Source organism: Manis pentadactyla, chromosome 6, assembly GCF_030020395.1.
Source record: "Manis pentadactyla isolate mManPen7 chromosome 6, mManPen7.hap1, whole genome shotgun sequence".
Lineage (NCBI taxonomy): Eukaryota > Metazoa > Chordata > Mammalia > Pholidota > Manidae > Manis > Manis pentadactyla.
The window spans coordinates 146,636,567-146,663,216 of record NC_080024.1 but is presented as its reverse complement, the minus strand read 5'-3'; the positions used below and the strand labels follow the sequence as shown (position 1 = coordinate 146,663,216).

Genomic DNA, 26,650 nt, shown 5'->3' with positions numbered 1-26,650 from the left:
CGCTGCTCGTGGGTCATGTGGGCTGGATTCAGATGCTCCAGCCCAGCAAACTTGCCCCTTCTTGGCGCCTCCGCTGCTTGTGACCTCCACCTGGACCACACTCCTCCTAATTGTCCCAGGGCTGTTCCTTCCTGCCTTTCAAATCTCTGCCTTTATCAGTTCCTCAGAGAAGCTCCAGGACCCCCAAGTCCCTCCCTCTAGCACCCTACTTTAGCTTGCTGGGTATTGTCATATTATACAGTCAGTGCTTTGCATGTGGTTCTCTTGGTTCCCTGAAAGCTGAGACCATGCCTGTCTTATTTGCTGCACCATTCCAGCCTCTCCAGCACCGAGCACAGAGTAGCTCAATGGGCATCTGCCAAGTGCACGAAGGATGCACTCAAATTGTAGGTGATTTAAATGTCATTAACTATATTATAGGTTATTTTTTAATAGCACAAGAGAAAAAAAAAAAACAGGTCTTTTAAAAAATTTCACATTTTACCTCCATATTTAACAACTCCCAATTGATCAGTGATGAATTAACCACATACAACAGTCTGTCCATAGGGGATCTAAATGACTGCTCTCTTAAGCTTTGCAAACAAACTGTCTTCAAACCTTACTCTCTGGCATTAATTTCAGAATCTCCGCTTAATGCACCAGAAACCTTTAGGGATGATCCTGACCTTCCAGGCTGGCTTCATTTCTTCAGTAATGCAGCTGTTCTGCACGGACACCCACAGCAAGTGGTTTTGTAGAAGCCTGCCTCAGACTTGACGTAGAGTTTGATGTATTTCACACCGACACACACAGAGTACTTCTTCATTTGAGTAGGTTAGTGATGCTATTGAATACAAATGACTTGTCCCTGAATATACTGGAAACGCAACTAAAATATTTCTGGTTAGGAAGTGGAATTCAGTGGAAGACAGGGCTGTCAGAGACTAACCAAGGGGATTTATAGTTACTAAAATAAAGATTCTCAAAGCAGTTTCACTTGCTGGGGCAGGCCTGTGCTTTCTAGGGTTTGGAAACCATCTCCAGGGACTTGACTTTCAGAAAGGGAGATGGAAGAATCCCTCTTGCCTTGCTGGACTGAGGCTGGGGGTGGGATATAGTCCTGCTATCTGAAAGTGAGACTTAAACCCCACAATTCTGTTGGTGTCTGGCTTCTGATACTTTATGGAACTTGTCTTCATACTTGGGGTCGTGACCTTCTTAATTTTGGGAGAAAATGTAGATTGAGTTTCAAAAACCTGACTTTTGGAACACTTTAGGAAAACTAATTTGAAATAAATTCAGGACACATTTGTCTTAGCAAATCACAGAGAATATACTATGGCACAAAATCATTGAGTCAAACTTTGCATTCCAACCGATGACCTACTTGCTTTAATGTCAGTGATGTAGCTGTTAACTGGGAGATCATTAAGGGTGAATTTAATAGAGCCACGTTGGATTCTGGCTAGGAAAAAAGGCTCTTTCTCAAATTTTTTATCCCGGGAGGAGGGCATCTATTCTTTCCCTAGTTTGACAGTAGGTGTGAAGTACAGAACAAGAACTTTTGATGTGAGATCAGGGGTGAGTAGCATGATAAATCCCAGTTTATCTCAGTACAGCAAATTCTCCAGTTGACTTGGAGAGTGAGGTGTTTGGTTAATTCAACATTCTGTTTGACCTGGAGATATCCAAAAGACCACTTAGAATGACCAATTTTTACATAATTCAAATATAACAAAGTATACTTAAGAACAAAACTATATTGAGCACATGATTCAGAAGATACTTGAGCATCTCCCCAAGCCTGATGGTCATCAAGAAAAGTGTAAGTTATCTCGGAAATGTCTGTTGTTAGGGATTTGGGACTGATAGAGGTCTGGCCTGTTCCTGCTGGTTGAAAACAGCACTTGTATTTCCTTGGAGGGAGGCAGGGGCTTGAATATCATCACCACTGTTCGCCAGAGGTGAAGGACAGTTTTTATTTCCCCAGGTCCCACCAGGCAATCTGTGAGGCTTTTGTTGATCTTATAAATACTCACAAATACACAGACCCTAAGAGGGGATCATGTATGTAAGTACCCAGTGCGGAGCCTAAACCGCACCAGGAAGCCTTGAGCAGTACACGCGAGGTAACTTGGATTCGTTTGTCTGTGATCGGTTTGGTTTATTGTTGCCTTTTCCCTTTGGGGCTGGGGTGCTCTTCCTATACTTCTTGCTCAGCCAGAGGAACTTGAGATAGCTAAGCTGGGGCAAGCAGAAACTTTCTGACCTCCAGCATTGTTTACATTTTTAAAGGAATTACATTTAAAATTTTACATCTCATCTCCAGATGAGAACTGCAAGGACCTATCATGAATTAAGGGTAAATATTGAAGGGTAAATATTTATATCAGTTTATATGACTTCAGATTGTACCTTCTTCTCTGGGAAGAGTCCAGAAGGGAGAAAATTCAAAGCTAGTGTAAAAAAAAGTCTAGGGTTCTTTTTTTTATATACACTGTTAAATATAGGTTTATACTCCTACAAATGTTTTGGAGGGTAATTTGACCTTAATTTTGAAAACACTCTAAGTTTATGTACCTTTGACTGAGGAATTTTTTTTACTCCCAGGGTTTTTTTTCTGCATATATGTAAGGACATCCATGATAGCATTATTTATTTTGTTCTTGCAGTAAAAGTAAAAAAAAAATGGACAAAAAAGTATATCTGTGTAGAGGACTGGGTACATTATGGTAAACTAATATGAAATAAGATGCAGCTGTTGAAAAACACAATGGATATAGATGAACTCACATAGAAAGATGACTGAGATTATTGTAGAATGAAAACACTGACGTCTCTAAGGAGATTATGGTCTCATGGATGAGAATATATATGCATGTATATGCATAGCATTTCTAGAAGGATACAGCATATCCTATTCCATTAATATAATTTAATAATTATGAGTTTTAAAAATTAAAATGAATAATTGTGAAAAATGAATACAAATTAATTGATATTAACATATTTATAGTAAAATGGTATTATTAAATTACTCAAAATTTGCTCTCTTATGTTTGTTAACTACTTTCTAGTTTGTACTCTAATTTGCTTATTCTGACCTCTCTGCATATCACACACACAATTAAACTTCAGTCCACAGTCATTCATAATTTCCAAATCGATGCTTTGACTGTTTCTCCAACAGTACTGAAGATAGTGGTGGGCACACTAGTCATTGCTTATTAAAGCCCTACTATGTACTAAACACTTATACTTGTATTTTCTCTAAACTTCAAAAATCCCGAAAGATGAGGAGGAAATGGAGCCTCTCCACTACTTAAGTGACTTACTAAAGCCATACTGCCAGAAAGTTTGGGAGCCAGCTCTTAAAGTCAGTATAACTCCAGAGACCATGCTATTTCCATAATTTCCATATGTTATTCTTCCTGAGCTATGGCACTGCTGGATTAGTTTCTCAGAGAGTCTGTTTTGCTGTTAAAACAGATAATTTGGGGAAAAAAAAAAAAGATACAAGAAAAATCGTGCTTCCATTGCTTGCTACTATTCTTGCTTTCCAGCACATTCTACCAACCAGTTATTATTTATTCTGTGCTTCCCATTTTTCTGAACTTTGAATCTATAGTTATGAAGTTAATGGAAACTTCCCAAGCCTACTTCGTTCTGCTGGTATTTCCATAGCGTGCATGCCAACCCTGTGTCGGCGGGGCCGAGCGGAGCATGCCATCTGAAAACTGCTCCCGCCTCCAGGGCTGGACCTGATTCAGATGAGAATGCCATACCATTGTTTATTTTCTTGAGATAAAGAACAAAGAAAAATAAAAGAGCAAAATCTGCTTTTGAAAACATTCAAGTAATGTAATTTTTATTATTTGGACTAATTTTAGGCTTGGCCTGGTTTTGCTTTAAGAGATTTCCACAGTTCCATAGGGTACACCCCGGGTGGCCATGTAGAAGTAGTAACTACAGCCGTCGGAAGGCCATTCCAAACTCCCGTCTCCCTTTTGGCTCTTCTGCCGTCCTCTGTCCATTCCTTCCTTCAACTCTTTTCTGAGACCTGGTCTTTTTCTGAAAGTGATCCTGTCGTATTTTCAACCCAGTTAGATAAGTGAGGCGGGCAAAGGGAGCTCTGCTCCCCAAAAAGGTATCCAACCCAGTTTTAGGAAAGGTTTTTTAGGGAAAATGGTTACTGAATTGAATCCTGAAAGAGAAATAACAGAGGTGCCCAGTTATCTTGGCAGAGAGAACAGAATGTGCAGAAAACTCAAAGTAAGAGAGAACTCGGTCCATCGGCACAGCTGTGAGTCTCCAAGTGCCTGACCTTGTCTCCTGAATAAGGATATTGACTACAGATTCATTCCTTGACCTTGTTAAAGGCTCAGCTATCAGTACAACTAGGGTACAAAAACATTCCTAGAATAAAGAGCTCTGTGTCTGACCCCTCCACTAACACCACTCTTGATACCAGGGGTATTTATGACTCCCTCTCCCGAACCTCTCCTCCTGGCCCAGCTTCCCCGACTCACACTAGCAGATGACTCGCCCGGGCAAGGTGAAAACTTCAGGGACGCATGTAGGATGAAATGATAGCTGCTAATTCTTGAAAAGGGACTGTCGGTATAATAGCCATTTTGCAAAAACAGGGAAATGCTTAAGGCTGGAGTTCCTGTTTTCAGTAATGAAAATGGATATTCACCTGACGGCGTGCCATAGGAAACAGAGCAGTCCAGCCTTAGGCTGTGCATCTGGGCTATATTCATTTGTCACTGACAGAAACATCAAATGACAGCCCACGTGTCATTTCTCTTTATGCATCCAGCACCAACGCATGCATCGGAATCTTATGTTCTCCTAACTCTGGACAGCGCATAAGCCCCGTTTCCCAGTCTATGTATGCCACAGTTTTAGGCTCTCGTCTGTCCTCCAGCTAGTCGAGGAACCCTTTCTTTGGATTCTTTTCCTTTCTGTGTTTCATCATCTAAATTAATTTTTTCACCATGAATATGAAAACTGAAAAGGCAAGGGCCAAATCTGGAAATGCTTGTGGGCCCTAGTCAACCTGCAAAAATACAAAGGATAAACATACTAGACTTCAGATTGTCACCTGAATAAAAAAGGGCAGTTGTACTTATAGTTTTAAAATAACAGATCTATGTTGGTTCAAGGTCAGCCATGAGTAGAATTGTAAAGAAAGGACAAGAAATAATATACGGTTAAAATTCAGGGACAAGAATGCTCATATCATATACAAGATTAATTCAGCTGAAAGATAAACTGTAAAACGTGATTCTTTCAATTAGCAAAGTTCCACTACTTAGAAATTAAAGGCAGTCAGTAAATTCCTTAGATAAAAAAGCTCGTTGAAAACTGAGAATCCCGTAGTAAATATTAGCATTGTAGGGTACATTAGTCACATGTGTATAATAAAGACAACAAATCGACATAAGCATAGCTATGACAAAATGTGTATAAAGCACTTAGAACTCCACAAAAGTAAGCAGAGTATAAATAGATAGCATGCTCAGGCAGGGAGAAAATCAAGTGCTATTTTAGCACTTGGGCTAGTGACAATTTATCGTTTGGACTCTCCAGTTGAGTCAGTGTTTATATGGTGCTGTATATTAACTGAGACAAAAATAGTCTGTGCGCATTACTGTCTTGGATGATTACTGAGTGAGTGATCAGCAGAAACTGTACCAAGAGACCACTCCCCTACAATCAAGGGATTTCTAATATTTTAAATATTCATCCTAAAAGTCCAAGCTGTTCCGAAAATTTTTTTTGGTGATAAATATGGCTCTAAGAGAGGTGGTGTGATGTATTTAATATAAATAGATGGTAAAGGGGTCAACATTCCAAATTCAAGGCCTAGATTGCCTGGACTCAAATCCCACCTCTGTCACTTACTAGCTGTGTTGACTTGGGCAATTTACTTAACCTTTCTGTGCCTTGATTTCCTCATCAATAAATGGGGCAAATAATAGTACCTACTTCTCAAGGCCGTTGTGACAGTGAAATGAGTTAATACAATGAAGCACTCAGTGCCTGACTCAGTGTAAACTGTCTTCGGGTCTTTCCTTATCCTTTCTCTGTCTGCGTGGATAGTTTTTAATGACCATTTCTGGAGCACCTCCCACACATGAGATATTTTGTCCCCACCCCGCTGAGGCTTGCCTGTACCTTTTGAAATCACAAACAGCCAAGCACTTAACCCAAGTCTATATGACTTCCAGACCCATCCTTTTTATCACAACACTAAGCCATCTTTCTTTAGAAATACTTCTTTCAGAAAGGCTTTTGAGGTTGATGCCATGCAGTTCTGGCTCACTCCTATATCAGTTTGGGTATATTTTTATCTGTGACATTGAATATGTTCAATCATTTCATGTGTCTGTTCCCTCTGCCTCCCCAACTAAATCCTGTGTTCTTTGAGAGCAAGCATCTCTCAGAGCTCCTTTTGGGCAACCTTTGTGATTGGCTGTCAGTCTGATTATTTCAGAAGCAGGCGTGGCTGAAGGATGAAACAGATCAGAATTTTATCAGCTGTGAAGTTTCCTACCCAGCCATGGAGTGGAACAGATGCTCTCTGCTCCTGCCACCATGAAAATCATGCACAGCATCCAGGCCTTGTAAGATGCAGGTCATTTCTGAATCTCAGTCTTCACTCAAGAGAAAGTGTAGAAATTGACAAAACAGCCAGTTTGTTTTTGGGCTGTTACCACGGAAAGACTAGAGTGTGACCTGCCAGGAGACCTCCAAGGGTGGTATTCTTGCTGAATTCACCATAGTCCAGGGTCTGAACCTCCTTCTGGTGGCTCGGAGACTTGATCTGTTCATTCCCAAGGACAGAGCCATCTCTTAGGGCTGACTCCTATTAACAGCCCTCTGAACGGGGATTCAAGCAAGCCAGATGCCAGCATGCTTGTTTGTAAGGATACATATGTGCTTACCTGACCTGCATGCTTTCTCCGTGGGCAAATTTCCTTGGGAAGCCAGATGGTAACTTGTTGAGCACAGAATCTGCACACAGGAAGTTAGGACACAGGGCTGGTGGTCAGGATAATGGCACCAAGGTGATGTTGCACACTTCCTCCTAAGTCTGCCTGGGTTATTTGGCCAAGGTTGGCCTGGACATTGCCAAAACTGGCCTCTCCGGTTTATTCATCAAACAGCTAACAAGTCTCCGATCTGACTGGCAGAACCATCCCCTAATATAGCCATCGGCTTGGAGTCTAACATTTCAGAAGGGGTTGCATTCTGTTTCTTTAAGGTGCCTCTTTCTTTTCTGCTCTCGCCTTCATGTATCTGGGCCTGTGTGTCCCGGAGACAGAGCACGTTGGAGGGCAGGGCCGTGCTGCAGGCTCTCCACACCGCGGACTGGAGTGGTCCATGGCACAGCGCCTCCCAGAGAAGCTCAGAGGCAGGCAGTAAGAGAGGAGTACAGTTATTCTTGCTAAAATAAATAACACCTCTTAATGTACACAAGAGATAGGAAAGGAGAGAGCAAAGGAATTCTCTCCAGGCAAGTGTTTACTACTATAACACGTGATTACGGATGCCATATAGAGCTCTCAGATATACTTTTTCAAGCCCCCGCACCCATCCAGAGGGTGATGCCATGATTTCACCCTCCTCTGAACTGCTGCTCATTCACATGCCACCCCGCGTCTTCAGTCACCTTTTGGAGAGTAGGTTTAATTCTTGATGACTTTGAAACCCCTCTCACTTAGTAGCCGCTGCAGCTCTCCGAGGTGCCCAGGGGCACAGCTGAGCTGAAGGCCGCGTGTGGGGCCCCATCTGCCACTGTCTCTCATGAGAAGCAGCTGTCCCGAGCCGAGCAAGGGCCGCGTCTGTCCCTGACCCTCTCTGTGCACTCCCCACCCTCTGCCTGTGGCCCTGGCTCCTGTGGAGCCTGGGGGATGCCTGGGGCCTGTGGCACGCACCAGCTCCTTCAGGAGGCGCATTTCCTCACCTGGGATGTGCAGAACACACACCATTTTTGCTCTTCCCTCCCTGGTTCCTGGCCCTGGTTCACTGTCAGGGACAGGAGTGTCCGGAGGGGTCTTTCCTGCCCTCCCTGGTGGCTTTCTCTCAGGGGTACCCTTGTCGCTTCTTCACTGCCTACCAGCTGGTCATTCTCTGTGTGGAAAGCTTCGTGTTTGTTAACCTTCCCCAGCATTTCCTTGTCTGAGGCTAGAAGTGGGTTTAAACTCCACATTCAGGATGACATGCATTCTTTCATTCTCCGGTGCCCTCTGTGCACCAGGGTTTGCACCCAGTGCTGGAGGTACACCTTGTGCTTTCCACAGCAGTCCCGGGGCGTTCACAGGTTGCAGAAGTCTTCAAATGTTTCAGTAATGCTCAGAGTCCGGCCTGCTTGGCCCTGATGGGCTGCAGTCTGTGTTATACGCAGAACCCTGTGCTGTGAGTCGTTCTTGTCCTCAGGCAAATGCTCAAGGTCGGAGCACGAGGTTTTGTTACCTTCTGGAAGACTTCCTTAAGGAGACCGGTGCAAGGCAGGGCTCTAGGTAGAATTTTCTGTCCTCCTGGGGGTATGTGTGCTTGTGTGCGTAATTACACGGGGAGCTGGTTTGCAGAGTGGGCCAATGAATACAGTTTTATGGTCTACTTTATGGGCTGCATCTCAGTGGGAGAGCCGGTTTGCACAGTTACTCCTTGTTTTAGGCTGTTTAAGATGCAGGGAGGCTGCATAGCTGCTCTCCTTCCTACCACACACCCCGTGGACATGCCCTGGTCCCAGGGGAGCGGCCTGTGTTTTCCCATAGTCCCTCTGCACAGACCTGCCATGGCACACTTTGCCCATCCGGGTGTTGGTCAGCAAGGGTACCCAGGTGTCTTCTCAGCGGGTGTGGCTAGAGTGTCACTGGAGGCCACCTCGTGCTTCTTCAGGGTGTCTGTTCAAACAGGTGAGGACAGGGAAGAGTCAAATGCAGACACTGGGAATGCGGTTACAGCTCCACCGCCTTCCACTGCTTGCTCTTCCCCTCCTAGTTTCCTGAACTTTCTAATGATTTCAGCGAACTTCTGCCCCACCCCAACATAGCAAAGTAGGGTCTGCGAGGCAGGTTGGGGCCAGCAGCCACACTGCGGGGTAATTTTGGCTAGGTTCCACCTTTCATTTACAAGTCAAACTGAGAAAAACTCTAAAACTGGCATCCCCCGAATTAGTAACCCCTAGCCAAACAAGGCAAAACCCTTTTCATTGCTGACTGCAAAGGTAGACATGAGTGTCTCTCTGCCCGTTTGTGCTTGGTTGCCCTGAAAGCATCTCGTTTGGAGCCTTCAATCATCAGCTGCAGAGGCAGAGTGAAACAAAGCACCCTCTCAGTGTTAATATTTATTTTTAAGGGCATGAGACGCTCTTGGACCACAATGAATCAAAAAGCCTGTGCATTGACAAGTTTCCATGGGTATTGTGGGAATGTTGATCTGCGGGAGCCCACAAGGACCCTCGGTGGATTTACTGCGTATTGTTTTTGTTGTAACTATAATAGGAAAAAGGATGTGTCTGCACATAGGAGCAACTCCGGAGGGGCCCTGCATGGAGCCCTGGTGATGGGGCTCTGCTGCTGGAGGGAGGCCTGCGGAGCACTGGTGGGAGACCCGCCCACACCACCGGGTAGTGTCTGTCCCCATGGCTTCCCAGAGGCAGAGCTTCACCAAGAGCAGCCGAGCTGGCTGGTCCAAATCATTTGCATTGCCCCGGTCAGCCTGGGAAAGTGGAAACCACCCTGGACGCCAAGTCCAGCGGGGTGGGCAGACATCCCACCTCTGCCTTCTCTCCCCGGGGCACTAAATGTTGCAGGTGAGCCCCTACAAGGGCCGCCAACTGGTTCATTTTCCAACTCGCCAAGGGAAAGGGGATCCCGGCTACAGTTATTGCTTAAAGACAAAATTCCTAGCAACACCACTGGCTTCTGCTAAATGCTTTAATCTCTCTTTCCTGCTCTTCACAATTTAACAAGGATCCAGGTGTTAGATTCAAAAAAGCAAGCTTATTAATGACATTTATCTTCATCCTAGTAAAACTCACTTTCCATAACCTGTCAGGGCTTCATAACATACCTGCTAGGAATCTTTAGGGGATTTGGAAGGGAGAAGAGCAGAAGGAAGGAAGGAATGGTACAGAAATGTAAAGTTTCTAAAAATCATGTCGACACTTGTGCTTAATTGATAGAGAGCGTAGTTTGCCATGTGCCTATTTAACTAGGGGCCCTGGAGTTCTTTTATGAATGAAGGGGGATATTAAACATTCATCATGATACTTTTTTGATTTGTGTCAAAATACAAACATCTCATTGTGCGAGGGAACAGAAGGCAAAAGGAATGAACAGTCAGCAAATAACGGCCCTAACGACAGTAAGGAAACTATCTGTTGAGCACCTACCATGTGTCAGGTTCTGTTCAAAGCCCTGCACGTCTCCCTCATCTTCTCCTCTCAAGAGCTCTCATCTATGAGTCACGTACTATTATTATTATCCCCCTTAGAAAGCAGGGATGAGCCGGCAGACTCTCTTGACCTGAGTCATCAAGGGATCTTTCTTCAATGTCAATGTCCATCCAGAGACAACAGTGATGCTCAGTCCTGAACAGTCAGGCCCACTGCTGATATGTGCTCCCTCCATATGGTGGAGTTGGGGACCCTCCCTCCCACACCCCAGCATTTGCTCTCTGGGACCCAAACTAACGGGATTAGAACTGCTTCAGTTCCACCCACCTTTCCTCATCTTTGCAAATGGCTCCAGGAGAAAGCATGTGCAGGGGCTGCTATGCAGAGCCAGCAGGGCACTTCCAAAGGTTTAGAGCTGGATGAGAGACTCAAGGGCTCTGGAGGGATCCCGGCTGCCTTCTGGAAAGCTGGGGAGTCCTGTGTGTTTGAGAATCTGTCAAGGCTGCCACACAACGCAGCTTTCTTATTCCCTGTTTCAAACTCTCTAGGCTGTTCTGTCTGTGCCTTAGGAGTTCGTATACTTTTTCTTCACCTCCACCCCCCTGCCCCAGCAACGGTGCTGAGCATCTCTCTACCTCTCAGAAAGTGTTCCACAGTGGGTGGGCTATTCAGCCTCGCTCTCCATTGCACCGTTGTGTGTGTCAAGGCCAGGAAAGGAGGTGCCAACAGCCGCTCGCTTGGCATGCGTGCTGTGCCTCAGGAAACCTGCTCCCAGATGCCCAAGCAGGCTCAAGAACAGAAGCAGAGAACAAACCAGAATACGCTTGCTGCCTTGTTTTACTATTACTTTAAAATTGTGAGCTCATGCTTTTCCATTACTTTTAACTGAGTTACATCCCGTGACTTTGTGATCCCTGAATCCTCCATAAATTCACTGCCACTGGCTCACCCCCCACCCCCGCGCCCCTCCTTGAACCTCCCTCCCTTCCCCGCCTGGGAACCTGCCCTTTAAATTTGACATGGTTAGGATTTTAATCTCTCCTCAAAGGCACAGTGACAATTTCACAACAAAGCAGAGAAGTTGGGTGGGGGAGAGAGTTTTGTTCTTTGCTCCCATTAAGAGAGTAACTATTCCTTGTCCTGTGGGGCCAGCTCTTGGCACCAGACTGGGAAGATCTCAAACTTGGCATTGCAACATCCACCAGACCCCAAGTAAGTCTGGGCTCCTTGAAGGTGAACTGCAGCTGTTTGGATAAAATTCTAAAATCTTGTTTGTGAGAGTTTCAGCCCTCGTTTTACAATCACTCTTCCTGGCAGAGAAACCAGGAAGTTATACTTTCCCAGGATCCCAGGCAGGTAATTGTTTTCCCAAAATTCATTTTAATTTCTAATCAAAATAGACATTCTTAACTCTGAGAACCTTCGCCCACATACATCTACAAACCGTTTGTATTTGCCTTGCCGTTGGAGACGCCAAAAAGCCCCGAGATCGATTACAGAACGTCCCTTCCTCCCCTTAGATGCACGTCCACCGCTGGCCATAATTTAGGGCCATTTACATTTCTAAACAATAGTTATGAGCCTTTTAGTTTCTTGGAGCCTTACGGTGCTTTCCCATCGAGCGGTGGGCCACGTCCAAGTGGCAGATCATCTCCTGAGGATGAGAATTGGCGAAATCCGTTACTCGGTGCATTTGTAAGTAAAGCAGCATGAACCACGACCAGCTGACAGTTTATGCCGCAGCCAAGTGCTTTCATGACCCCCACCCCGTCTCCTATCGATTTATCTTGAGCGCGCTTGTGCGGGGGACGTGCCTCAGAACTAGGACCCCAGGGGCCCTGATCCTGTTCCCACCCTGGTGGCAGGCTGGGTTGTGAGCTGAGGGAGGTGGAAGTGGCTGACCACCAAATACAGAAATGTCTGCTTATCCCTGGTTTTGGTTTCCCTGGCCAGCTGCAGTCCCAAAGCAGCGTCCTCCGGACGTATTGTCAAAAGGTCGATAGCAGCCTAACGGCTACGTCACAGCGCCTGTGTCATTCACCTCACTTCACACCCTCACGTAGGTATTTTATCACCTCATGTCACCATAAAAAAAGGGGAGTATGGCAGTGAGATGTTTTGAGAGAGAGAGAGACCGCATTCACATACCTTTAATCACAGTTGTTATATTACTAGAACAATTTTATTAAATTGTTATAATTGTTCTATTTGATTATTGGTTATTGTTGCTAATCCCTTACTGTGCCTGCTTTAGAAATTAAACTTCATTACAAGTATGTGAAATAGGAGAAACACGATTCAGTACCACCTGAGGTTTCAGATATCCCCTGGGGGTCTTGGAACGTGCCCCTGACAGAGGATGGAGGGGACGGCAGCACTGTTGAGAGGTGTGTGCATCCTACACACCCGTGCAGGCCGGCTTGGTGGTGCTGTGCTTTGAGGAGGGGTGAGTTCACATGCCTCCGTGTCGCTTACTGGAGGTGGGGAAACGTGGCGCAGGAAGAGCATATCCAGCCCTTCCCTGGCCAGTCATCCGCCCACAGACTGGCTAGCCCAGACCCTCAACTCCTCCGACGTCCTGTCGCCCTGCTCCTCCAGCCCCTCTGAGAGCCCGGCACTGTTTCTTGCCCCAGAGTTCGAGACTCTGTTTCCAGAGGGTCCCTAAAAATATAAAAGCCAAAGCACTTGAAGGAACAGGCCCCCGTTGCCGTGATGTCTTTGTTATTCAACAACAAACATCCATCTCTCAAGCCTGGTACAAGGTTCTCTCGTCCTGGAGAAGCTGTGATCCAAATTAAAACACAAGCAGATTCCAGTCCAAGGCCATCCTCAACCAGCACCAGGGGAAATGATGACAAGTGTGGTGAGGAGGGCCTGTCGCAGTGACGTGGAACTTGCCCCTGGTCTCCTAAGGTGAGTTGTTCAGGAAGCAGTGAGGGAGAAGAAAGGGCTTTCTAAGCTGAGTGGCCAGCACGACCATAGGAGGCCCAGCATGGCCACTGAGAACTGCAGGGGGACCATCCGGCATGTTGGCACGGAGGGGCCTGCACCTGGATTCAGAGGCCCCAGGTTAGGCTTTGTTTTTTTAAGTGTTCTTTGTGCTTTTCTTCGTTTTATGGAGAGGCATGGTGGTAGAGGCAATAAGATGAGGTTTGCAAGGATTTCGCTGAATAGTTAATCCTTCACCTGCCCTCAGGAAAGGCCTGTTTGGAACATTCTACCTGGCCAGGGGGAGTCCCAGAAATCCACTGAAGTCTGAGTATTTCTGCCCTTGGTAGTATACAGCTACCACTCACTCATTCAATCACTCATTATTTTGTTCACTCATTCCTTCACTCGCTCATTCAATCAAAAAATATTTGCTCTGCAAATACTTACTACGCACTGGACACTGTGAGGCCGACAAATGTCCAGTCATGAGCCAACAGCAGGAAGGTCTTAGAGCCCTGGCCCCCAGGTGCCTGAGCACCCACACTGGCCCCCTAGGCCTCCCTCCACACACAGTGGGGCTCGTGTCAGAAAGGCACGGAGAGAGGATGAGAGAGATCCGTTTCTCAGACTGAGTCTCATCATTATGGAAAATACTGATTAGTCTGCAAGTGATTTTATCACAAGGGTTCTCAAAACACTCATTTGCATTCCTGCCACTGCTCCCCGTCCTCCTAAAGTCATATCCTGCCAGTGGACCATGCAGAATGCTGAGCGGAGCAAGCTGAACGGCTCGCCTGGGAAAGTACACGACCAAACGACAGTGGCAGGAGTTGAAGCTGAGATCATTTTCTAGATTTACCTTACTTGAAACTGCCGTCCACGATGTCCACCTCCCTTCCCAGCATCCCACGTCGACTTCATTCCCTTTATCCCAAGTCAGATCTCTGGTGTGTTGCCTCCCTTGTCTCAGGCTTTAAGGATTCCAGAAGCTGGTGGTAATTGTCCAGCCTGCCATCACTCGGTTTTGAGGGGTGCAAGCCCCACAGAAAGCTGGAGAGTGGAGGTCACTGTCCTGTCAGCCCCAAGAACATATCTAAATAGATCGCCTCCTGAGTGGTCCCAATCAATAGCTATGCTGTGCCATGTGGCATGGGGCTCCAAGCAGTCTAGTCTCCCCAAGAACATGTCTGGGCACCAGTGTAGTCAGGGGAGGACAGAAAATTTGGTGTCAGAAAACTTGGATTTGACTCTCATCTCTACCATTTAGTAGCCTGTTGGTCTGGACCATTTCTCAACTCACCTGAGCTCCGGTTTCCTCACTTTAGAGTTTCACAAACCCATTGGTAAAACAGGTTTAGCACCGATAGGGACCTGGCCTGAGGTCCTAGGGTTGGAACTAACTAGGGTTGGAATTCACCAAGGACGTCTCAGCACAGCTTTCCCAGTTGTTTACAGCCAGCTGAAATCTATTCTGCTTGGTCTGGGCACACACTAGGCTGGTTTTAAACATTTTGAGTATGACTCCTGGAAATAATTTATGTGAAAGAGTTTGTAGATAGAATAGCACACTGTTAGCTAGTGTAATGATGGCATTTGGGTGGCTGCCTCTTCCAAGTCTAAGTTAAAATGTATTCCCTATCTACTTCTTTTTCATCAGCCAACAAATTCATAATCTTCAAATTAGTTTGCATCTTCTGAGGCTCCATACAGGAGAATTACTGCAACATTTAGGTTCAAACATTCTTATCTGGTAGTTTTCATGAGGGCTAATACTTTGGCTCACTGAGGATTTAGGGAATGAGCCGTATGTGATCTTGGAAAGCGACTGACCACTCATGTCAGCCTCTTGAATGAAGGTTGTATTTGAGGAAGGTGACTTTTGACAAAATATGGTAGATTTCCACAGAATATCAAGACCTCCTTAACTTTGACTTGTCACTCAGCATGGCATCTTAGGTGAAATGGCAGGTAATAAATCTTTCAAAAAGAGGGTATGCTTTGTGGTACTTAATAGAATTCCACAAAATTAAATGAGTGTGTGTGCATAAACATTTGTGTCTATATCTCCTTGGAGAATTAAATTAAAACTGTGTACCTCCTCCCCAGAAAAATTTTCAAACACAGGAAACTTAACCTAATATTTTCAGGGAATTTATGGATTTCACAGAGTCATAGTATCTATAATCCATGTGAGGACACCCTAATGTCCCATTCTAAGCTAAGATTCTTTATATTTTTCTCACTTAAAAGAAACTGCAGGTCAAATTGATCATAGTCAATATTCTACAATATTTCTTGGTGATCACCACTCCCTAAGATTTCTAAGCTTGGTTATGTCAAGAATATACCCAATGATAAAAAGTCTGATACCAAAAGAGGTTTTGTACAATTATTAGACTTCATTGTAACAGGGTTTGATATGTAATAACAGGAAAAATTATTATATAACATATGTTCATTGATTTCTAAGCTTAACTCAATATGAGGAATCGTTTTTCATTTGTTACTTGTACAGGGTGGGGATGTACTTTCTTCTCTCAATTTGTTTTTCCATGTCTATTTAGAGCAGCCAAAATAGGAAAACTACTACACAGGTCCTAAAATTCACTTCCTCTATCTGTTTTCTGTACTTTGCTCCAGGTCTGGTGAATATAACTTTTTAAACATGTCATTTATTTTTATTTTAGTCTAAATATCCCTTCAGAAACACCAGGGGAACATATTTTTAGCTTAACTAAGAAAACAAACATGTTTAAACAAATAACACCCAGAATGTTCAGGTAGAATTGGTGTTGTTGGCATTTGAGTATTTTAACAGTGAGCCCATGTGATGTATACTGAAACACAGTTTTTCTTCATCTTAGATGTGCCTATTTCTTTCAGGAATAAAACAAAGAGAACAGTTGATCACAACTTTTATACTGGAACTGAACTTTTTGTTGTTTTGAAAGATAATTTCAAGCTCGACAATATGCTGCCTCCCCTCCTACACACCAGTTTTTAATCGCTGTTTTATAGACACCCAGTGCAGAGCCAGGGGAAACGCAGATAGTGGTGCAAATGAAGAGAAAGATGAGCTAGGAGAGGAGTGAATGCTGAGTTGAGCCCCATCTGCACACCATAAAGATGACTTTTCTATCTTCATGACCTCATAGGAGGCTTTTTGAATTTTCAGGAGAACTGGTGGTTTAAAATGCACCCCTTCTCATTTTGATCCCTGCTCTAAGGGCATGATCCTTGACTCCTTGAAGATCCAAGCTGGGAAAATAATTATATTTAGATTAAAAAGCAAGTCCCATCTCCCCAGTTTTCAGGGTCAACCAGGCCCAGAATCATTAATATCTGCGTTGTTCTTGCTCAATAAACGGGTGACTATGGGATAATACTTGTGAATCAATAAATGATATTCACTGAGTGAGTAAATGAATGGAAGTATGAATAAAGTAATTACCCAGTGAGGTCTCCATCCTCTTTAGAAATTGTTCATTGAGATTGCATTCATTCACTGGGTTTGTAACTCCAGAGACTGTGAATCAGCCCAGCGCTGGACATTATGACGGTCAGTGAGAATAATCTGTGCCTTGCATGTGTTAGCCCAGCTGTGGGTCAGAGTTGAAGTCTCTTGTTATATTAGTTGTATTTATTATCTCTATCTCCCCAAACTTGAGGCATTCTTCCCAATATATTTGACTCCCTCTCTTCTGGAAGGCCTTCCACTTCCCTTTTATCCAGTGCATTGCATAGCACTTTTGTGAACATACTGAACTAGACTTGCACAAGAATAAATGATGTCATCAATCTGTTCGTTGTTGTCAGGGACATCCCTTCTCAGTTCATGATTGTGCTTTTCTCTTGCAAGCCTTCTCAACCCTGCTGGGCCTCCAGTTGCTAAGCATTTTCTCTGCACTTTTATCTGTATTTATCAGGGTCTCCTAACCTCCCTAACCCCAGCAGTGAATCAGGATCATTCACACTGTGCAAGTAGAATTGCAGGATTGCCACTAAGAACTGTATCAGCAGGTCATTTAAATGCTTTCATTTCCTAAAAGGTTAAAAGGCCAGATCTTTGAAATTAAGATGCTTTTTTTTTTCTTAGACCCATTAGTCTGGCATGAAGACTGAAACTCAAAAATTATACAGTAAACTCTAGTCATCTGCAGGGCGGTAGATCCACATCACACATGGCTATGAATAGACTGGCAAAACATGGTCTTTGAACTTATACAGAAAAGTTCTTTTTGAACCCAGAATAGAAGAAGACATCAATTCTAACAGTGAGAAAATCCCACAGAAACTGTTCATGGTATTTTATTAATACTCTCAAAAGAAGTCTATCAGGAACCTAATGAAAGTGCTGTCTTGTATCTGATTCTAAGTTTTGGAATAAGGCATCCAATAGTTATTATTCTTGTACTGATGTCCAGTCAGCTGCCAGCAGCAATGCGGTGACCTTCTGTGACCAGCCTGACTGATTTCATGTCCCCTTTCCATGCTGTCAATTGTACTTGTGTTTCCTTATGTGCAAAACAGAAATATGAGAGAATGAAGGTTCCAAGGGTGGAGGTGGCCCCAAATATTGAAGACTTAAGTATAAAGAGAGGATGCAGGGGAAAGCGTGCAGTAGGACAATGAAGCAGGGAAAAAGAACTCCACAGTGGGACCCAACTAACTGGTCCTTTATCAGAATATGACTCTGCATCTCACCGTGTTAGCAGAGGATTCCCTCTGACCTGGGGCTGGAGTCTGGGCCTTTTCTCCCTGAACATCAAAGGTGGCAGAGAAGAAGCAAAATGTAATGTAGTTTCACAGAAATCTGCAAGGATAAGTCAAGGTCATAAGTAACAGTTCAAATAAAAGTAGAGTCCAGGTGCCAGAGGCATTAATGGCTAACATTGACCACTGACCCCTATGTACCAGGCCCTGTTCCAAGTTCTTGGCAATATTGTTACATCCCACTTAAAACCCATGTTCCTAGATGCTGCCTTGTCTGCTTGGTATGGTTAGCTCCATGATTTATTCATTCTTAATAAAAATACTAATAGCTAGTATAGAGCACTTACCATGTGCCAGGCACTGCTTTAAACATATTACATATTGTAATTTATTTAATCCTGGCAAGAACCTAATGAAGTTGGTACTATCATTAACCTCACTGTACAGATGAAGAAACTGAAGCACGGAATATTTGTTTAGTGCCCTGCCCAAGATCATGCAGTCCTAAGTGGCTCAGCTGGGGAGAAACCTGTGTGTGTGCTCTTGGCCGCCATGCCAGGCTTCATCTCTGGGGCTGATCACTGATTTTAATCATAGTATGGCATCAATTTTATGAGCTTGGATATTATATTACAAAGAATATATCAAAAAATGTAAAAGAATATAAACAGATCACCTCTGTTCTCCCCCCAAAATAAAATTTAAAATAGGATTAAAATCACCTTGATGATGGCCCTTGGTATCTATCCCTAAAAGAAAATGCAAACTCTTTTGTCTGCATTTAATTTAGAAAACAAGGCCTGGTTGCTTCTGGTAACTCTGAAGGAGCCCTCCTTGGAATCAATTAGGGAATAAATGTCACTAGACATCTATTACAGGGTTCCTGCCTGTGCCTGTAGACCAGTGAGGCCCTTTCAGAATCCGTGACTAGAGCTTCTCCAAGAGAATAAACCAGAGCCTCAGGAGTAGGCCTATTGGTTCAGTGCTGTTAGGTCAATAAACAGCTCTTACCGAAGGCAGTTAAGACTCCAAGATAAAGACTTATGACCACTGAGCCTGCTTAGTGTGTGGGACAGGGTGCTGTTTGTGTTCAGCTCTTTAGGGTGGCTAGCCCTTTGGCTTGGATTAAGTAGAGAACGTGCCTTAGCCAGCAACGTTCCTAGATAGCACCCTCAGATTTCCCTTTCCCTGCCCATGGATATGTGGAGCATCTAAAAAGCCCTGACATTCCAGGAGAACTTTATACATAACAGAAGATGAGGGAACCTTTGAAATCTATGGCATAGAGGCCAAATTTACCAGTGAATGGAGCATTCTACATTTCCCTCCCACTGGAAACAGATCAGAAGCTTTAGGGCATCTGAAAATGCAAGCTACGTAGCAAAATTCTGAGTTCAAGCATCTCATGGATTTTTGCCTCTTGTCGTCGGTTGTGGGTGATTATAGGTCTGATATGACTCCATGCAGAGTTGGCAGTCTCTAATAGAAGGGCAGCTAGCTGCAATAGGGACCTCAGAGACTACAGAAATGTACCCTCTGGGCTGCCATTCCTCACCTCAGCTTTTGGCCTGGGCAGCAGTGACTCCCAGTACCCAAAGGGTGGCAGCTGCTCAGGGTCCCGGGTCCCTAACCTGTTCTTGGCAAAGCTGTTAGGAAACAAGGATATACAGGGGCCCTCAAAAAGTCCTCTAATTGGCCCTGCTGCCTTTAGGCAGAACCCAACCATTCCTGCCAGATAAGAACAATCCTGTCTTAAAGACCTCCCAAGAAGGAACCCCAATCTCCCTTGGTCAACTTTCACTTTGGCAAGATTATCTTTGGTAGGCAGTCTGTCTCTGCAGCAAGAAGAGGAACCTACCTTAGAAAGTTATGTGATTTTAAAGTGTTCTAGAAAGATACTGATAAATTATTGATTGATTGATTGTTTGATAGATGGTAGATGGAGAGAGAGAGGTAGATGAATGGGTGATGGAGGAAAGAAGAGATGAAGGTAGGGGGAGAGAGACAGAAGAGGAGACTGTGAAAGAGGAAAGCCTGCAGCAATGAGACCTACGAGACCCATTTATTATAGAATTATACGCCAGAGGAGTCCACCAAACCCGTTAGAAAGAGATCCACCTTCCATCCTGCTCCCCTGGCGCTTCCTGCATACCTCCACACAGCCCCTGGTCACGTTGCAGCAGAAGAGTTTGTCAGTTGCTGGTCTCGCTGGTTGGAGTGTGAACTCTGTAGGCAGGGACGACACCTGTACCTCTGCAGCAGCAGTGCCGGCATCCAGCACAGCGCCCTGCTCCATGGAAGGAAGGAAGAAGAGCGAAGTTCCTAGTCAACCAATATGATCAATAAATTCACATCCTTTAAGGAGTGCATCCTTCCTAATGCTGCCATCTTTAATGTTTTCCTACCCAAACTCAACCTATCTGATGTCCCACTTGCCCTCGGTTAGCTACCACACTCAAAGCCAATATGGTGATATACTCTGCACGGTGTTGGAAGGATTTGTTAATATTTAATGCCCACTTAACACCCTTCTAAGGAGCACCCATTCATTATAACACTATTTGTTTCTGAAATAATTTCTCCCAAAATGTATTTCTTTAGAGTTCATTCTTTGAATACATACATTTTCCATGATCTGAGTACTGTTGGTCTTCACCAGTGACAGCTGACCTGGTGACCCGTAGGGTGTCCTCTGGGCTGGTTACTGTTTGTGGCCTTATACAAATGTTCTCAGTCAGTGGGTTCTCTCCGCATTTCCCATCGTTGGGTGTTCTGTCTCCTCTGCTCTCTTTCTGCCTTTGGCATACAGTGGCTGACAAGGTGTGGGAGTAAAGGGACTGCATCACATGCCATCCTGGGAAGTTGAGGGCAGTGGGCATAGTTCAGCTGTCAGCTCAGGCTCACCAGGTCCTGTGACCTGCCTGAAGAAGGGTGTCATCAGTGTTGTCATAGCCTGGAAGGGGCGACTGCAAAGTGGACAGGAAGGAATTGGAGCTGGAGGCATGGCATGACTTTGCGGGCATCTTAGGAGAACGAGAAGTAACAGAGCTGGTGATGGGGACATCACCCCACAGGGACACCACCTCGGAGCCAGCTGGAACACGCATGTGCTGTCGCTTCCCCTCCAGAGCGCTTGGCAGCTAGTCTGCCTGAGGTGCCTCCCCACCCCGCCCCCTGAATCCCATTCCTTTTGTCTTTCAAGGCCAATCCAAGGCTTGCCCCAGTCTCCCCTCTTCCACAGACTTCCCTTCATCCCTGGACTGTCTCTCCTGGTGTCCCTCTGCTCCCAGGAGCTGTCTCTCTCTGGGGCACTGCGTTGGGAGCCCATAAGGCCCTGAGTGCCCGCTGTGCCCTCCTGCGGAGAGCAGCCAGCTGTGCGTTCTCCTACCGAGGGGCATTGTGCCTTGTGTGCCCACAGTGCTGACCACAGTGGATATTGGACTAAGGCCCATGGTCTAAGGAAAAGGCAATGGACTCGCTCATGGGTAGACAGAATGGCTCGTGAGGCGATCTGACCCAAGAACTCTGTGCATCTGGAACATGGGTTTTCCATGATCACGGATTCAATCTGACCTTCCCTGGGAGTTGCCTCTGTTTTAACACGGCCAGATCGTTGTTTGTGACTTGCACGTTCCCTCGGGCTGAGGCCTTTTTGTTCCTTCCCTAGATCATGAGGTCCTTGAGGACAGTCTTACCTCATCTTTCTTTTCTCCCCCTCTGTGTCTGGGCTCTTAGATTCAGTGAATGTTTGTTGAGCAGGTGAACCTTGAACACCAGGCCTGATGCCTTCCCCCAAGGAGTACAATCCTCCCGGGGCTTCCTGAAAGGTTGTGTAGCCAACTGGCGCTCAAGAGACTTGGGCTCAGAAAGGTCCCCCAGCATCACTGACCAGTATAAATTGCATTGCTGAGCAGAGGCCTAAGGCTTGTGGCCTGGGGGATAGGGACAAAACTATCTGAAGACAGTGAAGACAGAGCCAGAGACATGGAAAATGACAGCAGCAAGTCCAGGGAGATGGACACACACACACACACACACACACACACACACACACACACACACAGCAATACCAAACGATGTTCATCCAAACCAGAGCCCTTCTCTCAGTGTTAGTCAGCCCCGAGCTCTGGTTCCCTCCCCTGGGCTGTAAATACCTCTTGAGCACAGGTTGCACGCTGTGTTCACCTATGCGCAGGGCGGCGCAGGGCCTGCATGGCACCTGGCACCTCGTAGACTCCTAGGGATGGTTTATCACCTGAATTAAATTGACAAAAGAGAATTCCACAGCCTGTCTTGACAGTACATCCAGAGGGCTACCAAGGTTTTGATCACCTGAACATTATGAAGTTCTCTGCCTTAAATCTAACTGTGCTTTCTTGACACAGCTTAGTCCATTTCCTCTCCAAGGGCTTAAAATGCATAGGGTGATTTTTCAGCCATTCAGGAAGAAGGAATGCTGTGCATAAAGCCTGGATTCAATAAAGGCAGATTTTTAAAAAACAGCTCTTAGCATCTTCTACTACAGACACTGGGCTGGGCAAGGCTTTTTATTTTATTGAATCCAGCTGAATAGCTTGACAACATTAATAATGGGGCTTCATTTCCAACCACTGCCTCCCTATCTTTTCCCCTAAAAGCCTTATGGTATTTAAGCAACTGCTAATACATAAATAATTGCCGGTGGCATCATTTCCTGCCACGATTTGACCACCAGGATGAGGTTTTTCTTCTTGCACCCAATCTGGAGTGCTCAAGCACGTCACGTGTGGGCCTGCAAGATCAGATTTTAAATAGAGTAAACAAATCTAACTGCAGCTATGATTTGGGTTTTATTGAGTTTGTTTGTGTTGAAAAACTGAGGATTTGGGATGATTCTGTTGGGTGTATCAGAAGATGGGTCTGAAGAGGACCCCACCTCAAGGCTGCCCAGAGGTTTGAACCTGGTGTTTCTGCATTAGCATAGGTGATACCATTTTGTAGGTTCACCAGGATGGACTAGCAGATTTTACTCCCTTCACTTAAAAGAAGATACTATTTATTTAGCTCCCATACTGCCATACTATTTTTTGATGTTTCCCTGGAAGATGATGGCTAACCACCAGTTCTCTTTACGCTGGACCTGAGGGATGATGGGTTTCAGTATACATAACTGCAACAAGGTATCCGTGCAGAAGACAGGCTCTTAAAAACACACACCTGTCAACAGGAATATAGCAGAGCTCCTGAGAGCACAGAAAAGAGCCACACAGCCTGTGTGTGAGTCCAGCTCGGCCACTTTCTAGCTGTGTGGTTTCAGATGTGTCATCTACTCTGCCTCAGGCTCCTCATATGTCAAGTGGGGTGTAACAAGAGGACCCACATGGCTGGGTCAGTATGAAGCTCAGATGAATTGGTGTTTGCTAAATGCATAGGTCAATGCCTGCGCATAGCGCTCTGTCCATTTCCCGTCATTGCCTGTGTGTGTCATATTGTTGCATACTCGGTGCATTTATTCCTTCCCACACAGCCTCTGGCAAGGATGAATAGGAGTTTTTCTCTCAGCTGAGGCACAAATTTAACTGAGGGCTGAAATTTAGATAAGACCTTGCATATTACAGGTTTTTGGCAAAAATAAAATACTGTCTCTTTCAATCTGGAAGCTCGATTCACTCACTGCCGTGGGGCTAGGCACTGTGGATATGTATGGGGGTGAAATATGTGAATCCATTCCTCGAAGAACTTGTAGCCAAACTGCAGACATACGACTATCACATATCAAGTAGCAGAACAAAACCGGAGAGCGGACATAATGAAGCAGTGGAGAAGTCCTGGAGAAAAGATGTTAAGATAGCTCGAACGGTCCCGTTAGGCTTCACGAAGGTGTTCAGTGGGGAGGAGCTGAGGTGGGGCACTGGGTTAAGACTTGGGGGGTGCAGGTAAGAAGACACCATGAGGTTGAAGAGATGGAGAGTGGTGAGGTGGGCTTTGGAGGGAATGGGTGAAGCTTTGGGGTGGGGACAGTTCGGCTCATTGGAGGGGCGGTGATGCTGGCCAAGCACCAACCACATGGTGCACAAAGGCAGTGCTGGAAAACAAAGTGAGAGAGGCCAGGTTATGGAGGGCTTCATAAAGCAGGCAAATGAGTTTTTAGGTTTGGTTTAATAGAAAAAAGGAAGTGAGAAGGAGGTAGGAAACACTATCTAGAGTGCGTGGCAGCTGTGTCACCCGACGTCCTTCCTGCAGCAGCCGTGTCCCCAAGCCAGGCCTTGCACCATCCTCCAGTGATGGAGGAATAAAGACAAACTGGGGAAATAAAAGCATTTTAATGTGTGGAGTTATCAGTCAAACCACAGCAGATCCCAGAGATGTTTTTTTTGTTTTAGAAATGAAGAAACGGTGGTGTGTGTGTGTGTGTGTGTGTGTGTGTGTGTGTGTGTGTGTGACCTCTACTTCTTTAGGTCTCAGTTTCCACTGGGACAGAAAAACACAGAACTTAGAGTCGTTTCATTTATATGGATCCTCATCGTATTAGATTTTTGTGGATTTTCCTCAGAGCTTCCTGATCATCTACTAACATAAAATAAGTTTATTAGGTTGCTCTCCAGTCTCTTTCCTCCCCGGGTCCCTTTGATTTTCTCCTGTTGGATGATGTGCTTTGCTGCCTCTAATGGTTCGAGAACGGAGCAGGCCGCGCCAGAAGCTCATCTGTGTTACGCTTGCTCCGTCCCCGAGAGGTGAAGGGAAATAAACAGCACGTGGGCGGGGGGAAATCTGTGTTCTAAGAACTGCTTTGGTTTACACATCTATAGATACACTCAACCAGCACGGCGGGTCACATGTACCGGCTGGTGAAGCTGAGCATGAGTCACTTTTAAATTACTCATAGAGAAGGAAATATGTTTCTAAAAGCCAGCCCCGTTGGCCTGCACATGGAGCCGGGGGAGAGAGCAGGCGGCCTCATAAAGCACGCCCGTCTCCCGTGACAGCTGGCGAGCGCGGCGCATCTGGCGGGGAGCAGGGGTCCCGGGCCTGAGGGCTCTTTGCCATGCACTATATTTGGAGGTGAGAATCTCCATTAGTGGGAAGCCCCTCACTGGGGAGTGGCGCTTGGGGATCCACTTTCAACGTAGGCTAGCTTTCTTTAAAACTGCCCTTTGGGACTGGCACTAGAACTCTCCCAGGAAGGCCTTCAGTGGCACGTCCAAGCGGCGCAGACTGAACCACCTGAGCCGGACATGGAGAAGCATGTCGGTTCCACAGAAGGTTGGGCAGCGAGGGGCTGAGGAGAGAGCTGAGCTTGGTGGAGTAAACATCAGCCCTGACGGGCTTACTTTGTTGGGAAGCAGAAAGAATTCCATCCCAACCAAGATGGAAAAACCATCTGAGCAAAAAGAAAGCATACAGCACAACGGCTGCATCTTCGTTTTATCTGTTGGGAGTCCAACTATTTTGGACAGAAAAAAATAGAGAAGACAAGAGAACTATTACCAAGAGACCCCAAGGCACACTGCTTACTAAATTGGTCCAAAGGAGGGATTTCACCAAATGCAAATGAACGAGAACAATACATGTGACTCAAAGTATCCGTTACACTCTTAATGCGAGAGGGTGTGAGGCTGGGAGGTGACCTTTGAAAGGCTTTAAAGTTGTAAACTTTTGCAACCACATTGTTTTGATTGCTGGAAGGTTTAAGAAGGGATTACCTCAGGGTACCATTTTGGGAAAAGCGATTAAAAAAAAACACAACACAAACGACCTCCTGCGTAATATTTTGGGACGTTTTTGCATTCTGTTTTTACTTTAAAGATGTACAATTCAAATGCCCGTGGAGTAGCTCAGTCTTTCATGAGAAACTGAAGCCCAGAGGTCTAGAGGTGCATGGCCCCTGCTCCGTGGTCCCTCAGCCAGAATTCTGGTTCAGGAGGAAGGGTTCCCCGCCCCCAGCCCCACGCCGCAGGAAGTGTGGTTGGCTCTGGCTTGGTGCTCCCCCTAGCCCCCCACCCCGGCCCCCGTGACAGGCCAGCAGGGCAACGTTCTGCCAAAGTGGAGACATGGTCCCTCACCCTGCGTGCGCGGCTCTCGGCCAGGCATTCCCTGAAGGTCTCCTCTGAAATTTGGGAAACAGGAACTGTTAAGAAAATTTCTAATTTGCCTGGTCATGTGAACTCCTCTTTCGATGTTGCAACATAAATTTGGAAAGGAGTGCTGAGCTGTGGTTGGACCCTTCTAATGGGAGAGCAGTTGCTCCTTTGAGAATATGGTAGATTTGACTACTACTGGCCTCAACTTCCCTCTTTCTAAACATGTAAACCCCGATGCCTAAAGAACACCCCAGAAAAGAAACCCATGCAGCTTAGTTACATGGTCAAGTGCCAACAGGGCCGTTGCGAGGGGCCTACATGCCCGTCCCTGAAAAGCCCCCTGGCGTTTACTAAAAGCACCCCTCCCTGCAGACGTGTTTGTGCAGGCTCACGCTCCATCTTCAGAACCTCCACTTCACTACCTGTGTTTGCAGTAGATGATTGATGATTAGCCTTTCTTCCCACACATTTGGCTTTGATAATCTCCACGCAAAAACATTCAGATGTAAACAATTTAAAAACAAAGTGGCTTTACAGGATCTTTCTGGGA

The 26,650-nt window shown here is 45.5% G+C and overlaps 1 protein-coding gene and 1 long non-coding RNA gene across 4 annotated transcripts in view; one reads left to right on the top strand and one right to left on the bottom strand.

Annotated features, from left to right (window-relative positions):
- BCL2 (BCL2 apoptosis regulator) overlaps window positions 1–26,650 on the top strand; it is a 214,686-nt gene that overhangs the window by 102,152 nt on the left and 85,884 nt on the right. The window lies entirely within an intron of this gene.
- On the bottom strand, window positions 10,561–25,934 carry LOC130684158 (uncharacterized). Of its 2 annotated transcripts, XR_008998378.1 has the most exons (4): window positions 23,712–25,934; window positions 20,664–23,494; window positions 20,193–20,327; window positions 10,561–18,140 (listed from the first exon to the last, which is right to left on the bottom strand). It is a non-coding gene; the product is annotated as an uncharacterized LOC130684158 (long non-coding RNA). The 2 variants fall into 2 exon arrangements; XR_008998377.1 differs by having other exon boundaries at window positions 10,561–20,327.